This window comes from Accipiter gentilis, chromosome 15 (genome assembly GCF_929443795.1).
Source record: "Accipiter gentilis chromosome 15, bAccGen1.1, whole genome shotgun sequence".
NCBI lineage: Eukaryota > Metazoa > Chordata > Aves > Accipitriformes > Accipitridae > Astur > Astur gentilis.
Genome location: NC_064894.1, coordinates 30,200,563 through 30,209,941, shown reverse-complemented (window position 1 = coordinate 30,209,941; position 9,379 = coordinate 30,200,563). Strand labels below are relative to the sequence as shown.

At 43.9% G+C, this 9,379-nt stretch overlaps 1 long non-coding RNA gene across 1 annotated transcript; it reads right to left on the bottom strand.

The window, feature by feature from the left end:
• Positions 1-1,303: 1,303 nt before the first annotated feature.
• LOC126046102 (uncharacterized) lies at positions 1,304-7,764 on the bottom strand. Its single transcript, XR_007508214.1, has 4 exons — positions 7,668-7,764; positions 6,587-6,687; positions 5,659-5,815; positions 1,304-2,043 (listed from the first exon to the last, which is right to left on the bottom strand). It is a non-coding gene; the product is annotated as an uncharacterized LOC126046102 (long non-coding RNA).
• Between the last annotated feature and the right edge of the window lie 1,615 nt (positions 7,765-9,379).

Genomic DNA, 9,379 nt, shown 5'->3' with positions numbered 1-9,379 from the left:
GCACATATGCTCAAGGAGAAACTAGGCCCCAACACTCATTATCTTATCGAATTTGCATATGAAGCAGCAAAAGTTGCTGATAAACAGAAAATCTAGGCCTTTGGCTCAGCACTTGTCCAATTATTAAAATCAGTTGCTTTAGATGGCATCTTAAATAAATCCATTTCTCCTAATGCACTTTACACACTGCTCTGTGAATAATAGGTTAGATTAAATCTAATTATGCAGCTAGACCTCCTAGTTTATGCAGCTGAATTTATAGGGCAATGGACGACTGCTCCCATCAGCTCTGGCTCCAGTGCGGAGATTCTTAAAAGACATAAGGTGAAAATTTCAATAGCACAGCACTATTTTTAACTGGCAAAAGCCAGGAATTTGGGTTACTTCTACCTCCAGCCTTATTTTTAATCCCCACGTAGTTTCCCTGTTGTCACAAATATTATTAGCATGCGAATTCTGCTGACTGCTAAAGTTTGGGGAATTCCAATAATGAAGGAATTTCCATACCCTTAATTCTGACACATTTTCTGAAGCAGACGCTCAGCTAATGTATATTACAAAGCTCCCCTGGTTGTTCCAACACTAACTTAGAGTAGTCGAGAGCCTGGAGCTCTGGCATACAAATACAGGGCCAGACTCTCATCTCTCGGCCTGGAGAGCCAGCGGCTCCCCTTCCTTTTGGGGATGCTCGCGATGCCACCCAAGTGGGGACCCAGCACCCGCCTTGCTTTGGGATGCCGTGGCTGGCCCCGGGTGCCGCACACAAACAGACCAGAAATTTGGCAGCTGAGCAGCCAGAAGAGATTGGGAAGAAGCAGAGTGGGAACGAGCAGACCTGGGAAAAAGAAACTGGGAAGGAACAAAGAGAGAGCTGTAATCAGAAATCATCTGAAGCGATGCTGTTAATATGTTATGCATAACAACATCCTTGATGACAGTCCAGGAGTCTCGGCTCGGGCCAGGGAACTGTCGGCTAGAAAGGAGTAAGTCGTTACATAGCTTCATGCTATTAATAGTGACAGTGCTCAGTAAATCTTACCTTGTGCACTGTACACAAGTTTTTATTCCTGTGGTTCAGGACAAGTCCTTCCAAATTCAGAATTTATCTGTGTCCCAGCTACACAGACCAGCGGTCCACCTTTGCAGGCAGAACTGGAACACCGCAACACTGAGCACTGCACTGGCTGTATACATTTTTTTAGCATGAATAGGTAGGATTCACCTTCCTCTTGCAAGATGCTGAGCCCCTCAGTTCAATTTTTCCTCCCCTTCCCACGTCCTACCTCTCTGAAACAGGGTCTTCACTCCATTCTGCAGCGCATTGCCTCGCATACAAGCTCTTTTGCTTTATACGAACTAAAGAAGTATATGTGACAGTCATCTGGGAGGTTGAGAAGCAGGTTCCTGCCTCCGTCTGAAAGATTTGGTGCAGTGGGAGAGTGGCATCCAGATCTGCATGGTCTCCAGAGAGGTCTCGCAGCCTGGCGAGACAGCCCTGCCTCTTCCAGTGCTTCCTCTGAACGTGATAATTAGATCCTTGAACCCAAAGAGGACAGCTTCAGTGGGCAGACTGAAGTCCCCCACCACAACGCTTTCTAAGGCTTTTCTCCTAGAAGGTGGGTTAAACAGCCCTGGTTCCCCCTGGCAAAGGAGGGGGTTTCAAACCGGGTGTCTCGCAGACCGGGTAAGCAGGTAGAGATGGAAGTGCCTAAATGCCGTCTCCGTCCTTCAGGGTCTGTCTTACTGTACCGTCAGGGGTAAGCAGAGAGCCAGCCAGTCTTTGAACACCGAGTCTCTGTGCAGTGGGTGACCGAACACCTTCAGGCAGAGGTGCTCTGCTCCCCAATCCAGGGTTTCAATAGTCTATTACTAAACAATCATAAAAACCAACATTGTTTTTCCGGTAAAATTTTAATTGGTTTTTAAAATGCAGGTGTAGAAGGTGGACGAAAGGTCCCCAGAGCGATGTGTGTTACGGAGTCAACATCAGAAATCTTGAGAGAGTATCAGTGATTCGCTCTCATATTTCTGCAGGCGTGTCATCTGAAAGAAAAGCTGATTTAGTGCTGAGCATCATACTGTTATAGAAGGACAGAGAAATCAAGTAATAGGATAGGGCACACACACTTCTGGCCACACTGAAAAATATCCCTAGGAATAAATATTGCAATTTATTTTTGTTGGTTTATGCCTCTTTCCAAAGGTTGCCTTTGAGCGTCACTCACAGGCAAGACACCCTCCTCTCCTAGGCAAAAAGAAAGAAGAACCATTCTCCCAAAAAAGGCCTGGAGGGGAGTAGACGCAGTCTAGCTGGCAATTAAATCTGGGAGTCTCCAAGAACTTCAGGATCTTCCAATGCATCAATGCCCACAAACTTGCTTGAACATTCAGATTTGTTCTTGAGTGGAGAAAAAATGTTGACTCCGTTTACCCTTGACTTCCAAAAATAATCTATGGGCTCTCTGAACCCCCGTGCATGCACTGCAATACTTGGCACTTCCACCTACATACTTCTGAGTGTTTCAGCCACGGGACCACGGATTACTCTGTCTTCTCAAAGAGAACGCCGCTAGCAGCAAAGCTCCCTCCTGGCACCAGGTTAGCATTGCTGCTAGTGAGCTGTGGGGGAAGGAAGAGAAAATACTTCTTGGATTACTAAAGAGAGGAGCCTGAAGCGGTCAGCAAATGGGAGAAGAAGTGAAGATGACTAGTGTCATACTGATTGCTGTCAGCAAGTGACTCAGAGCACAGTCCCTTCCAACCTCTTTACAAGGAAGGACAAAAGACTGGGGCTGGGGAAGAGGAGAAGCCATCCAGCCCAATGAATCAGGATGGACAGTCCAACTCTGCAATGGGTAAATAAGCTGGTCCAGCTCCTACCACAAAATAGCAGAAGCTGGAGGGCTAAGCCCACTTAACTTTAACCAACTTTTGCTAATGTGGGACCTTAAACCACACATTTTGGAGGATCAAGAAACAAGAGTGCTACTGGCTGCATTACAATGAACAAAATGAGCAGCAAAGTGACTGCATGTGGGTAATAAAAATAATAGCCGGTGGGAAACATGAGGAATCATTTAAATGATGCAAGAGAAACGATATACATCTGAGTATATTTTTCATAGGCAAACAGATGAAAACTGGTCCTCCAGCAAAGCTGGGGTACAGCCAGGGACTTAGATGTTGCAATGTTTTAATTTGCAGATTTCCTGTTGCCTAGCAGACTCCTCAGTCAGGAATTAGACAGTCAAGATACAATTCCCGGGGAGAATTAGGTGCCTTAGAATAGTATTCCTAGAAACCAGCACACTGAGCATGAAGTTATTTACACTGGCCTGGAGAAACCACAGAAGAACAGAACAGGACCACAGTCAGAGACAGCAAAAATCTCTCTCTCTGCTCAGTCTTGAATCTCTTCCTGAAGGTAGGTGTTTGAGCTCAGTTAACTCTTTGTCGCAAAAAAAGATACTTTGCTCTTTTCTTCGCCTCCCATTGCCCGCAGTGTCTCGGTAGCTAGATTACTCTCCACAAAGAAGGCAAACCTGCTTCAAACCTCCATGCTGCCTGATCCGCAGCAAGGATTTGGTCCCGACTGCTGCCCATCACAGGCAAGCAGCCACACCAAATCGGGTTCACCTGCACCCGCTCCCTCCCCCAGCGACTACGCAAAGTGCAACAGCTTCAGCAGGAGAAACTGGGAAAGGCTCACCTTGAAACACCAGTGGTGAGCTGAATGCTGATAGAGGGTGTCAGAGGACGGCATTCAAATTTTTGTTCCAAATCAGCTAGAGAGTGCGAGTTTGCAAAAATACCCCACTTCCCCGGTCAGCCTTCTGTCTACTGGGTAACTTCTGTCCAATACATCCCGAAAAGCCTAATTTGTGGCTGCTTGCTTACCCAGTCTGAGGACAAGTGTGAAAGCCAAGCTACAGCCATGATGGGGGAGACGTGCTCCACTGGAGAAGTTGCTCGGCAAGAACTTGGAGGTAAGCAAGGCTCCGAAAAGACAGGCCACGCCAAGACTGAAGCTGCGATAAGCGTGACAACAGACAGAGGTTTAGGTGGACAGCACGGCCGTTCAGCTGTGCCTAGAAATCAGGATTTAGGTGCCCTGAGAAAGCTACCCATCTGATACTAACACAACAATCCCACAGCTGCCTGTATTACCCAGGGTAACATGAAGATGCAGATAAACTTCATAAAAGCTTAATGGGGAAGAGTTTCACAGCCAGCTCTTTGTCAGCATTTTCTCACTCCTGTATTAGGCGTAGGAAACCAATAGACAGACTCTTGATATCTTCCCTTGTGCTTGCTACCTTGTGAACGGAGGCTCTGCTCTCCCTGAGGAAGAGAAGCACAGCTGGGCATTTCTTTTATATTGGATGCAATATCTGTTGAATTCTGCCAGAAATTTACCTTCTCCTTATGCTCCCTTATTAAGTGTACAAGAGTAATATTTATGTGAAATCGGCTGAGAGCTGCATCCAAAACTCAACTATCCCAAAGAATATTCATGTGATTTTATCTAGCTAACAGTAAAATGCTTCTCCATGAACAGAATTTATTTGTGTAATATTATAATATGGACAGCTGTATATGGCTTGCAGGCAACCTCTCCACTGATTTTGGTTGGTATGCACACCTTAAGGCACCTAAGAAACCTCCTTTAAAATAATTAGAAGTATACTTCTCATTGTGAAATTTAGAATAATCTTGGAAGTCTAAAATTAGAGAATAATTTTTAAATTGGCATGAATTATATATGTTTTAGACTGGTATTACGGATTTTTTAAATTTAACTTAAATGTGCACTAAGCCATTTTCATAATGACAATTGCAATGCAGTATCACTCCCAGTCTCAGATTCAGTGGATTTCTGTCTCTGTGGCTGCCAGTGAAACTCTTACTTCCTTCTGCAGGCAAGTAATTTTCAGTAGTGTCTTATCTAGCTCCTTAAGACAGGCTCCCCTGCTAGATAAACCACTGCAATTTGAAATCACGGGAAAGAAAACTGCAAACCTCTTTGCCCGGAATGACTGTTCTCAATAAGCAAAAGAACCTTTGAGTTAATGACGACATATGCCAATAGCCATCTTGTTTTCTGCTAAGAGAATATTCTAGACTGGAAGGATTGAGATAAGCAGGACTCAAACAGCGCTGTTGGTGTACATGTTTGATTTGACCAGTTAACGAAATGTGCTTCAGAAAAATGTACCGAATCTGATCTGAGTAAGAAGAGTCAAAAACCAGATCATTTTTCTGACCATATGAGACCATCTCCCACCTCTCAACAATACCCCAGACTACCCACTTGTTATAATTAGGGTTATGTGGGGTATTATTGGTGGCAAAACTTTGTCAAATAAACGGGACCTATTTAGCAATCGGCTGGACAAAACAATAGCAAATAGACCATGAAAGCAATAATCCTGTGCTGGCAGAGATGGACACTGGATGATCTAATTGACCTTCTGCGTTTGAACCTTGTCATCTATCACTGGCTACAGGCTGCAGAAGAATGAAAAATGTGTAAGATGAAAACAGGTTTAACAACAGAAAAAGAAAACACAAATGAGAATGCCGAATGCAATACGATTGCTCAAGATGCAAATTATAACCAGACCCAGGGACAGATTAAGAAATGATGAGTATACTCACAATGCCAGACTCCAAATAGTAGGTTACTGTAATGCCTCCTTTTTAACCCCACTCAGTCACTTAGCCAGCAGTAAACTTCCTTTGCAGGACTTGGATCTCCTCATGTTCAGGACGTAGGTAGAAATGCACGTTCAAAGCTCCAATTTTACTCCTAGGTCTACGGCACATTAGAGACAACAAGCTAGACTTTGTTTTACAACTGGAAGAGTCACAGAAAGTAGCTCATCTCATCCGACGCAGCTGAAGGCTGGATAAAACCTGTGTCTGTGGAAGATGGTATAATGGACACATCACCTCTGAATACAGCTCTATAAACTCTGATTTCCCAGAGTTTATACTAGCGGTTATGCCAATGGTAGTGCTGCAATTAGCTGAAAAAAATGCCTTGGATTTCTACTATAATCAGCCTGAAAATCTTTGGTTTGTAGAAGTTAATTGCGTTGCTTCCATTTCTGCTGATTTGTTACCATTTTGTGCACAACCTGCAGCCAGCCCCTTTAGGCTCGCCACAGCCTAAGGACAACAGCATGCGAAGTGCTTCTCAACGCTCTCGCTCCTTCAAGGTGTAGCTATGGGAGGATCCTCCATCCTCATCCCCAGGCTCAGGCCCATCACCTCACCAGGCAAAACAGAGGAAAAGAGACTGTTCTCCTGCTTTAAAACTGCTCTCCTTCCTTCCTTTGGGAAACACTGGATTTACTTCCCATTTCCTGGTAAAGAAGCAACTCTAATGCATCTCCACATTGTCCAGCTGAAGCTCAAAAGCAGAAATTTTATAGAAGAGAGAAAAGAAGGAGAAGTGCTTGTGATGGACCACAGCTCTGCTCTGTCTCATCTCTGCTACTCAGCTCGAGGTCCACAGAGCACCGGGGTTTCTACAACATCGGAAGGTGGCTGGTAAAATGAGGACAACTTGCTTCGAACATACCCATGGCTTCCAAGAGGGTTTGCTGGGAAGCGTCACTGCCTGCTGGAGAAAGCAGCGGAAGCCAGTTCACTCAGCCATCAGTTTTTATGGGTTGGCAGGACCTATTGGCAGGTGTAAAGACATTTTTATTATCAACACATCTAATCAAACTGTTTGATTGCAAGGTTAAGCTACAATTTTGCAAAGTGATTGCCTCAATTGACAAAGACTTTCTTACTTATTACTGACCCTTTTATCCAACAAAGAGTAGGATACAGAAAGGTTCATAAGACTACATCATTCTTCAATTAAGAAAGGTTGAGAAACACTACCCTTATTCAAAATATTCAAAGACGTTACAAATCCCCCTGCTCCCTACCACATGACTTTCAAAGCTAGATTAAGAAGGGAAAAATACAACCTTAAAACAGACAGATCAACCTCTCCCAAGACTTTAGCTGCAATAGAAATGGAGCTGGAAGTATATGAGCGACCCTTTATTTTGCAGTTTTGCAATTTCTTCTCTTGCAAGTAGAATTAATAATACGTTTAGGTTCATTCTATTCCTCAGACTCTTTAACAAAAGCAATATCTGTCCTCCATCTCTAACAAAAGATCCCCAATCTCAGCATTCCCCCAACAGCTCTAAATAAACAGTTATGGGTCTCCAATGAACAATTTCTTTGCAAATCAGATTGACACAGAACAATTTCTTTGGCCAAGTAAACCAAGAATTCAGCCAAAAAAAGAAAAAAAACCCCACAACCTTTCCCCTCAATTTTCAGGCAAACACACAACTGTAATAATATTTGAGCATGTTTTATCATCAAAATCAACTACTTCACTCTTGAACAACTTAGACTATTTAGCCAACCATCCAAATAAACTGCTGGTCGGTCCAAACAATTAGTTATATTTTAAACCAATGATAATAGGCAAGATTGTGGTTTCTATAATAAATAAAGTGATCATTTTTAGTAGAAACCATACTTTATATCTGTTTCTCCAATATATATGTTATTGTATGTATATTGATGTAGTTAATACTCAGATGACAACTGATGGAGAATAGAAAAGAAACCAAGGCTGGCGTAGATCCTACCTCATCCTGAGTTTCTGCTTCTGGGACAGGAGTCAGGAAAATGAAAGGTCTTGGTAAACTTCATTCTCTCATAAATAACAAGGAGGAAAGAGGAAGGTGAACCCACAAAGAAACCAGAACAAGATGAGGCCTTAGGATTTCAAACTCTCTTCCAACTGATATAGACAGAGGCTATTGCCTTTGGGTTTAAATCCCTACCCCACCTTATTGCTCTGTTGCACGTGATAAGTAGAGGTCCCAACCGTTTACCTGACTGGATTACCACAATACGTTCCCAGAAGAACTGCTGTCACCAGGAGAACTCGGGTCATCAGCACCCAGCCCAACAGATCGGCTGCTCTACCACCCACAAAGGGGCGGGTGGTTTTACCAGCACGAAGCAGACACGTTTGGGGCCAAGCACGTGGCACGTTTTGGTCCTTCCGAGCCCTGCACCTCAGGGCACAATGTCCTGCTTCAACAGAAAAGCTATCAAGGCACAAAATAAAGCAGCTCGACACACCAGTGCTGGTTTCCTACCATGGTGGAGAGGAGGAATGTCTGTCTTGACCTGTGACACCCGGGCACAGGTCCCTTTCCCCTCTAGCTGCCCATCTAGTGCTAAGAGGGGACCCGTGGCTGGCTACTGGTGGTCACCTCAAAGCCGGCCACACCAGGACCCCCTTTCTCACAAGGACCAGCTGAAACAAAGACTTGGGACCTTCAGAACACAAACCCAGGCTTTGGTGGGGTTTTGGGGGGGGCTGGGTTTTGTTGAGGGTTTTGGGTTTTTTTTCAGGCAGACATGTATGTAACAGGGAGCACCTGAACTAACTGAAATCCTAGTAACGATGTGGGGAAGGGAGAGGGGGAGGAACGGGGAAAGGAGTGAAAAAGCTTGGTCGTCAGTAATTCCTTACCTGTAATAATTTCTAAAGCTGGCTAAGCACCTAAGCATGTGCAAAACTGCATAGGCTGAAGCCTTCCTCTGGATCACCTCCAAGACATTAATGCACACACAGTTATAATTAATGAGATTACAGATTTCGTGAGATCCCATCATTTCCAGCTCAATGTAAGAACAATAATTTTGGAGGGGTCAGCTGCCCTTTCTTATCCACAGGACCTGCGCCAATGTAAAATTACTAAGTGGGAGGAGAATTAAAGCATGTCACTGGAAACTGGACAATTTAAGTCTCTGGAGATATACATCTGGTTTTATAGTTCATTCTTTGATATTTTTCTTTAAAAGCCTGAAAAAGTACAAGCAATTGAATACCAATTAAACCATTAGAGTGTCTGCAGGGCTTTTTTTCCATTACAGGTTCAATAACCTAAATGAGGCATTTTAGTTACTTCTACAGACTCCAGATTTACAAAAACATTCCCCCTCACCCCCACCCAACCCCACCCCCCAAAGCCTTTGAATTCTGAAAATCCTGGTTTACAAAATCACATATTGAGATCTGATCTGAGGAAACTCAGAAGCAACAGTGCAGTTATATATCTGCTAGGACAGCCAGCAGATAGGGATCATTTCGAAGAAAGGCACCCCTTTTGTCCCACTCAGAACAGCTATATTTTTGACAGTCCGTCAAAGTGAAGTACATTCAGCCATTGTAGCTACAAAGGCATCCTACAGTTATGGCAGGGACTACTGCAAAGTTACAGCACTTGTGCTTTGAGTTATAAATAAAACCACCTGTGGGACTGGGTGCTTAATGTTTGCAGTT